The sequence below is a fragment of the Sminthopsis crassicaudata genome, chromosome 3, assembly GCF_048593235.1.
Source record: "Sminthopsis crassicaudata isolate SCR6 chromosome 3, ASM4859323v1, whole genome shotgun sequence".
Taxonomy (NCBI): domain Eukaryota; kingdom Metazoa; phylum Chordata; class Mammalia; order Dasyuromorphia; family Dasyuridae; genus Sminthopsis; species Sminthopsis crassicaudata.
This window is the reverse complement of record NC_133619.1, coordinates 643312235-643321365: the sequence shown is the minus strand read 5'-3', so window position 1 is coordinate 643321365 and position 9131 is coordinate 643312235. Positions and strand designations below refer to the sequence as shown.

General features: G+C 38.9%; 1 pseudogene; it reads right to left on the bottom strand.

Annotated features, from left to right (window-relative positions):
* Positions 1-6518: 6518 nt before the first annotated feature.
* LOC141565192 (U6 spliceosomal RNA) lies at positions 6519-6610 on the bottom strand (annotated as a pseudogene).
* Between the last annotated feature and the right edge of the window lie 2521 nt (positions 6611-9131).

Sequence of the window (9131 nt, the reverse complement as noted above, 5' to 3'; positions counted from 1 at the left end):
ATTCCTGGCTGCATTTGGGGTGATTAAACTGAACTGAAAGTAAGGCTACCTCCAGAAGCTCCCCCAAGAAATCTGCTCCTAGAGAACATTACATTTAGAGAAGATAACATCTAAATGTTTAGAAGTATATGCAGAGGGACAGCTAGGTGGCACAGTGGATAGATAGAGCACAAGCCCTGAAGTCAGGAGGACATGAGTTCAGATCTGGTCTCAGACACTTCAGAGTTCCCAGCTGTGTGACCCTGGGCAAGTCACTTAACCTCAGTTGCCTCAGGAAAAAAAAGAAAAAGCATATGCAGGTCCATTGTCTGTTTTTATTGCTTGGTGCACACCCATAATTGCAAATGCTTGTATGAGGAATTCAGTGATCACTTGGGCTGCCTCTTTTGCTGCTGGTATTGCAAAAGTGAATCCTGAAAAGGTGTCTACCACAACGTGGATAAAAGACACATGACCAAAAGATTTGTAATGGGTCACATCCATTTGCCAAGTTTCAGTGGGTCTCAAACCACGAGGATTCTTCCCTGGAGGGAGTGTAGGAGCATGGAAAGGAAGGCTAGCTGGACAGGCTTTTACTATGCTCCTGGCTTCCTCTTTTGTTATCCCAAATTGCAAATGTAAAGCTGGAGAAGCCTCAGGATAATTAGAATGAGATTCTTGGGCAAGCTGAAATAGGGGAATATTGGCTAACATGGTGAGAAGACAAGCTGCCTTTGAGTTTCCAAGAAAAATAGTTCCTAGAATAGCAGTATGAGAGTGATAGTGGAAGAGGTAATACTTACCTGGATGTTTTCTCACTTGCTCTTAAAGTTCCTTTAAAAAGTTGAAATATGGTAGAGGCTACAATTTTATCTGGGATGTGGCAATTCTTTGTACCACACCTACTGAATAGGTGGACTCAGATAGTATATTTATATCTCCTGGATAATAAGTAAGAGCTAGAATGATTGTATACAATTCCTTCTGCTGAGTGGACTGAAAAGAAGTTCTGACTACTCTTTTCTTCAAAATTTTTTCTTCAAAAATCCATGGCTAATAATGTAATAACGGGGTTATCTTTAAGAGAGACCCGTGTGTAAAATTTGGAACTGTGCCCAATAAAATTAGCCAGCCTACATGAATTATCCCAGGTAATTGTATTATTCATTTAACAGCCTTTAAAGAGATTCTAGCCACAAGCACTGGGTAAGGAGTAAGGCTTTGTTCTGGTTGTGCTGGGAGGTTCACCCACTCTATCACACTCTCTCCTTGATGAAGGACTGCTGTGGGTGCCTCTTGTGTGGCAAAAACTGATATTTCCAAGGGTTTTTGAGAGACTCTTTCAACCACATTGGATAAGCCAGTTCAACTTCTCTCAGTTCAATCCCTCTTGGGCTTCTTTTGTAAGCAGGTGGGGTCTGTCTAAAGCAGTGACTCCCCTTAAAAGGTCATATAATGGTTGTAATTGATAAGTAGTTAAGCCTAACACCGGACACATCCATTGGATATCTCCTATCAATTTCTGAAAGTCATTTAAGGTGTTCAACTTTTCTGTTCCTAAAGAAAGTTTTTGTACCATTGTCTTGGATTATATTTCATACCCTAAATATTGAAAAGGAACATGTTTTTGAATTTTTCTGGGGCTGTATACAATTGGTAGTTCCTGAGTGTTCTGTGGTTTTTGTAGGCTTCCTTTTAACATTTGCTCCGCAGGGCCATACTCCAAGATATCATCTGTGTAATGTACTAACATAACTTTTGGAAATGCTTTTCTTACTAGAGTAAGAGCAGCAGCCACATACATTTGACACACGGTAGGGCTATTTTTCATTCCGTATGGCAAACATATCCATTCAAATCTTTTATAAGGCTTGGCTAAATTAATGCTGGACACTGAAAAGGCAAAATATTTTATATTCTCTGTCTGGATCCTACCACTGTGGGCAGCCAGGGGTCTTACCAGAGGAACAGGAAAGACAAGACAGCTTTATTGCCAATCAGTTACATGTTCAGGAGCTTCTCCTCCCCCTCTCTCCCTATTTCCATTCTTTATACCCCTATAGCCCTCAATGCCCCATATAATCCTAAAGAACTGTAGCCAAGTTACAGCTGGGGAGGGTCTCCTCAGATCTTTGTGCTCACTCCTGCATATTCATCACTGTCAAGGTATTCTCATGCATGACAGCAAACACTCTGAGATCCTTAGCAATGGTCAATAATCACAGTCTCAGTTTGATGGAAAACAGGCCCTGAGTACATGCACAATGAGTTCTGGAAGTACCACCAGCAGTTCTGCCTGTACCCATTCTTAGTCAATGCTGTTATCCATCAACCTGATAAGTTGACCCTGCACTAATTCAGCTTGGTATTTTCTCATTTTCTCAGGCTGTCTTAACAATGCTCCTTATCCAGAGGGATAGAATAGAAACAATCCTTAATGTGTATAACCCAAAAAGGTCATTCCTTAGGCAACTGAGTAGGAGATGGAAGCCCAGGCTGAAGAGTTCCCATAGCTTCCATCTGTTCATTCACTTTTCTTAAATCAGTCAACATCCTCCATTTTCCAGATTTCTTTTATACAGCAAAATACAAGGGGATTCCAAGGCCTTAGAGAAGGTTGTAAGTGTCCTTGGTCAGGTTCCTCCTGTCCTATATCTAATAAGGCCTGAGTTTTTCCCCTGGGTAAGGGCCACTGTTCTACCCACTGGTATATCAATTTTCTTCTCTTTTGTCTTGCTAGAAGACATAGGAAGGCAAAACTGTGCTGGAGGTGCCCAGGGTGTCACTGCCCCTCTGTCACCTCCTTCTCCCATCCATGTAGGTGGAGTTGAGGGAGTTGTTATCAGAAAGCAGAGGATACCCCAAGGGCATATGCTTGGCCTTAGGCAGAAGTAAGGAAGGCTGAGAAACTGAGAAGCGCCCCGCCCCTCAAACTTCTCAGCACAGTCCTTATCTCCCTTCTGGCCCAACTCACCATGCTCCTCCAACTTCCCAGCCCAAATACAAATAACATAAATAAGCAAAATACTCTAAAAGACTCAGAGCGTTCTCAGAGCCTCAGAGTGCAGACACAGCACAGCCATCGCTGTCCTGTTAGAGGCTCTCTGCTGTGCTACCCCCAGTCTGTAGAGGAAGCCCATTAACACCATCCAGCCCCATCCCCCCCAAAACAGACCAATTGTTTCTCTTGTCAATTTGTTTTCTTCCATTCAGCTCTTGACAAAATGAACAAAAAATTCAAAAGGGCTCTAACCATTGACAGCTTCTGTATGGAGAGAGAGCAGACTTCAAGTACTGAGGAGACTAAAAACAGACTGTCCCCAGAGGACTCCCCTAAGGGGGATATGATCTTCTCCTCAATACAAAAGAATCTCATAGAGGAAATCAAAAAGGCTCTCACAAGAGAGCTAGAAGAGAAATGGGAAAAGGAGAGGGAAGCTTGGAAAGAGAGCCTGGAGAAGTCATCCAGAGTGGATAAAGAGATCAAATCATTGAGAAATAAAATTAGTAAATTAGAAAATGCAAACAACTCCATGGAAAACAGGATTAGTGAGCTGGATAAAGAAAACAGCTCTCTAAAAAATAAAATGGATAAAATGGAAAAAAATTCCATAGAAGATAAAAACACAATTGGACAATTACAAAAAGATATAAAAAAAGTGAGTGAAGAAAATACATCATTGAAAATTAGACTTGAACAAGTAGAAATGAATGACTCAAGGAGAAACCAAGAGGTAGACAAGCAAAACCAGAGAAATGAAACAATTGAAAAGAATGTCAAGTACCTTATTAGAAAGACAACAGACCTGGAAAACAGATCCAGGAGAGACAATTTGAGAATAATTGGACTCCCTGAAAAATGTGAGGAAAAAAAGAGCTTGGACACTATTTTCGAGGAAATTATCAAAAAGAACTGCCCAGACGTTTTGGAAACAGGGTAATATAGACATTGAAAAAATTCATCGATCACCTACTGAAAGGGACCCTAAAATCAAAATGCCAAGAAATATAGTGGCCAAGTTAAAGAACCATCAGACAAAGGAAAAAATATTGGAAGCTGCTAGAAAAAAGCAATTCAGATATGGAGGATCCACAATAAGGATAACCCAGGATCTAGCAGCGTCCACATTAAAAGAACGAAGGGCCTGGAACATGATATTCTGAAAGGCTAAGGAACTTGGTATGCAGCCAAGAATAACTTACCCAGCAGAAATGAGCATTGTTTTCCAGGGAAGAAGATGGACATTTAATGAAATAAATGAATTCCATCTATTTTTGATGAAAAAACCAGACCTACATAAAAGGTTTGATCTTCAAATACAGAACTCAAGAGATTTCTAAAAAGGTAAAAAGAAATCTTGAGAACTATACTTCTGCCATAAAAATATGTAAAGAACATATGTATAATTTGTCCTAGAAACTAAAGGTGGAAAGGAAATTATATCATAAAAAGGTGTAAAGTGGTGGTACTACATCTCATGAAGAGGCAAAGGTAACCTATTATATCTGAGAGAAAGAAAGGAGGGAGATGACATAGTGTGTATTAATAGACATATTCGATTTATGGTGAAACTTCTTCCACTTCATTGAAAAGTGAGAGGGAAGGAGTAAGCTAAGGGGAAGGGAATACAGAAATTTCGAGGAAAAGGGGTAAAATAAGGGGAGGAACTTTAAGGTGGAGGAGGGATCCTAAAAAGGGAGGGCTGTGAAAAGCAAGTGGTGTTCACAAGTTTAATAGTGGGTAGGGGGGTAAGAGAGAAGGAAAACGGAAAAGCATAAGCAGGGGTTAATAGGATGGCAAGCAATATAGATATAGAATTAGTCCTTCTAACTATATATGTGAATGGAGCAAACTGCCTCATAAAGAGGAAGCAGTTAGCAGACTGGATTAAAAGTCAGAATCCTACTATATGTTGTTTACCTGAAACAGGGTGAGACATTCAAACTAAAAGTAAAAGGGTGGAGCAGAATCTACTATGCTTCAGGCAAAACCAAAAAAGCAGGGGTAGCCATCCTCATCTCAGATCAAGCAAAACCAAAAATTGATCTAATTAAAAGATAAGGAAGGGCATTATATCCTGCTAAAGGGTAGCATCAATAATGAAGCAGTATCAATATTAAATATATATGCACCAAGTGATGCAGCATCTAAATTCTTAAAAGAGAAATTAAGAGAGCTGTAAGAAGAAATAGACAGCAAAACTATAATAGTGGGAGATCTCAACCTTGCACTCTCAGAATTAGATAAATCAAACCACAAAATAAATAAGAAAGAAGTCAAAGAGGTAAATAGAATACTAGAAAGTTTGATATGATAGATCTTTGGCAAAAGCTAAATGGAGACAGAAAGGAGTATACTTTCTTCTCAGCAATTCATGGAACCTATACAAAAATTGATCATATACTAGGGCATAAAAACCTCAAAATCAAATGCAGTAAGGCAGAAATAGTAAATGCATCCTTTTCAGACCACAATGCAATCAAAATTACATTTAATAAAAAGCCAGGGGAAAATAGACCAAAAAATAATTGGAAACTAAATAATCTTATACTAAAGAATGATTGGGTAAAACAGGAAATCATAGATATAATTAATAACTTCACTCAAGAAAATGACAATAATGAGACATCATACCAAAATGTGTGGGATACAGCCAAAGCAGTAATAAGGGGAAGTTTTATATCTCTACAGGCCTACTTGCATAAAATAGAGAGAGGGCCAACGAATTGGGCTTACAACTAAACTTACTAGAAAAGGAACAAATTAAAAACCCCCAGACAAACACAAAACTTGAAATTCAAAAAAATAAAAGGTGAGATTAATAAAATTGAAAGTAAAAAAAAACCTATTGAATTAATTAATAAAACTAAGAGTTGGTTCTATGAAAAAACCAACAAAATAGACAAACCCTTAGTAAACCTGATTAAAAAAAGGAAATAGAAAAAGCAAATTATTAGTCTTGAAAATGAAAAGGGAGAACTCACCACTAATGAAGAGGAAATTAGAACAATAGTTAGGAGCTACTTTGCTCAAATTTATGCCAATAAATTCGATAACTTAAATGAAATGGAAGAATACCTTCAAAAATATAGCTTGCCCAGATTAAGAGGAAGAAGTAAGTAGTCTAAATAGTCCCATCTCAGAAAAAGAAATAGAACAAGCTTTTAACCAACTTCCTAAGAAAAAATCCCCAGGACCAGATGGATTTACATGTGAATTCTACTAAACATTTAAAGAACAACTAACTTCAATGCTATATAAACTATTTGAAAAAATAGGGATTGAAGGAGTCCTACCAAATTCCTTTTATGACACAGACATGGTACTGATACCTAAACCAGGTAGATCAAAAACTGAGAAAGAAAATTATAGACCAATTTCCTTAATGAACATTGATGCTAAAATCTTAAATAAGATATTGGCAATTAGTCTCAAGTGCTCCATTATCCAAGTGCATTTGCTCAGTTCTAGCCCATTACAAGTATCAATTAATGATTTTGTACAAGAAGAATTGAATACAAGAAGAAGAACCAAAAGGAAAAAAATATGGAACACCATGGATTTTTGTGTCATCCTTGTGCAGGGACCATGCCAGTTTGTATCATTCCAATTTTAGTATATGAGTTACCCATGTGCTAATAATAAGACCTAATAATAAGTAATAGATTAAAGTTATGAAATGGAAAGATTGATGTTGAAAAAGGACCTAACCTCCTTCACATTACAACTACGACAACAATCATGATAACCTTTCCTTTACAAGCCAGAAAAGGGGGGTGGTTCTTTAACCTTTCCCTCCCTTTGGCCAAAAGTGAGAAAAGTCAAGTTCTCCATTACATAATCACCCTGTCTCTTTTTACTATGAGGATGCATATTTCCAGAGTTGAAGCTCAGAAACCAAACTGTGTGCTGAGATCGGCAGAACAACAATTCTTTGCACTCTACATCTGGATAACCTCAGCCACAGAACACTCTGAGAATAATTCCACATCAGCACTGGCTGACTATTTGGACAAGCACCTGTAATCCCCATGCTCTATTCATGAGTCCTGCATGAAGGCAAATTTGTGCATTGTTGCTATTACCTCTCCATGGTCAGGGCTACTGCTCACTGTGTATTTATTGATATAAGTATTGAGATTTGCCCACTAAAGGGTATTTTCTCTAGAGAACCCAGAGCTCATGTGTCTTGTTTTCCTCTTTAAATGGAATAAAAAAAAGCTTTTTACTTATGGTCACTATTATCTTTGTGTTTTTATTTCATTATTAAGAGTTAACTGTGCTTGTGATAACCTATAGGAGCTCTCTGATTCTTTCAATGTTAATAGTTTGTTGCAGAGCTGCTGTGACTGTCTCATTTTGACAGCAGTGACACCCATAAAGGGCTGCTCTAAGGAACTTGGAGCTCTCTAAGGTACTGGTGATTCACTATGGCCAACCATCACCTCTCAGTCTGCTCTCTGCACAGGAACTCCAGAAACATAGACCTTGTATTCACAAAGGGAAAGACTGAAGGACTGACCATCTACTTCAGATTTTCTAGATCTTCAAGTAGACATTTCTGGTAACAAATGTGAAAGAGGCAGACTTGAATTCTGAACATTTCCTCTCAGAGGCTAGAAGATCTTTCTTGGCATTTATCCTCGACTGGTGGAATACTGGCTGGCTCAACAATCATTCAAACAGAAATGCCTAGATTCACTCCCAAGAACAAATCACCTTCAAGACTGCTGGAAAACTGCCTTGGAGGAGAGAGATGAGGCATGGCTATTTTGGTTCCAGGGGCAGAGTTAGAAAAGCTGATTTGGGCTGGGTGTCTGGAAACACTTTCTAACAACTAGTAGTATCCTGAGAAGACTTAACAAGAACAGAAGCAGAACCACATCCCCTTGAACTGTAAACACACTTTCCCCTCTGGAACCCTCAGCCTTGGGCAGAGTGGATTCAGGGTGTTTTTACTGCTACTCTCATTTCCTCTGACCAGATTCATTTGTGAATGTGGCAGACCTAATGGGTTTTAGCAACAGAAAGCCCTCTGTTCTGCCTCTCCTGCCAGAGGGACCATCTTGCATCATTTTGCACATAATAGGCAACTCTAGACAAAGGACATTATATGATCCTATATCACATATTCAGTTGCAAAGAGGACCTGGGAAAAGGCAAACCATTGATTTTATAAAGTGATTTAGATTTCCATTTCAGATAAAGAAATTGAATACATCATATATGAGTTTCCTAAAAACAAACAAACAAACAAACAACAACAACAACAAAAAAAACCAACACTAGGGCTAGGTAGATTTGCTGTTCTTCAGCGGTGATCTTTGTTAAAAGACATTCCATCTGGATCTTTAATCTCTTTATATAGGCATTATGTTCAAATGTATCCTTGAGCCTGATCCCGGAGTTACCTGGATCCATATTGCCTCTCTGCCTTCCCTCCTAAGTGGCGTTTCTACCAGATCTTTCAGAATCTTAATACTGAATATTAAATATTTTCAAAACCTGATACACGTTCAGGTGCCATTTGTAACATGCCCTTCTGGAAGTTACAATTACTAGTCTGTCCTAGGCCCAACAGAGTACCTTTGACCACTGACCTTTGCAGTGTCAACTCTACCCGGCTAGCCTCCTCTGAGGCCTTCAAAGATCTCTGGCCATGATCTCTTGAATGTATAGCTTAATAACCGGTAGCACGCTCAAAAACAGCCATGTGTAATCTTAAAAGCCTTTATTATACCTGCTAACATAATGCCCTGACTTGTTGGTTCTCTAGTGTACACCTGGTCAGAAGACCCACGTGTTCACTACCAAACTCTCTGGGCTATCCGGTTGGCTCAGGGAGCCAGGTTAAAGAGCATGACTGCTGTCTGAAGTGGGCTTATAAAGAGCCTGTGAGGTCACACACACAGCCAATGAGCAAGAGAGTCACCCATTACAAAGCTATCTCAGTATGGCCAAGATCCCACCTACAGGGCAGTGCTAATATCCACAGAGATTACTTCTGGGCCACTGGAATCTCCTGTTGCACTGTGTCCGCCCATGTAAAGGGCCCTTACAGGAATATGTTAAACAAAAATTTAAAAAAAAAAAAAAAGAAAAGAAAAAACAAAATGAAATTTTTTTAGTGGCAATCATTATTTATTGGGAA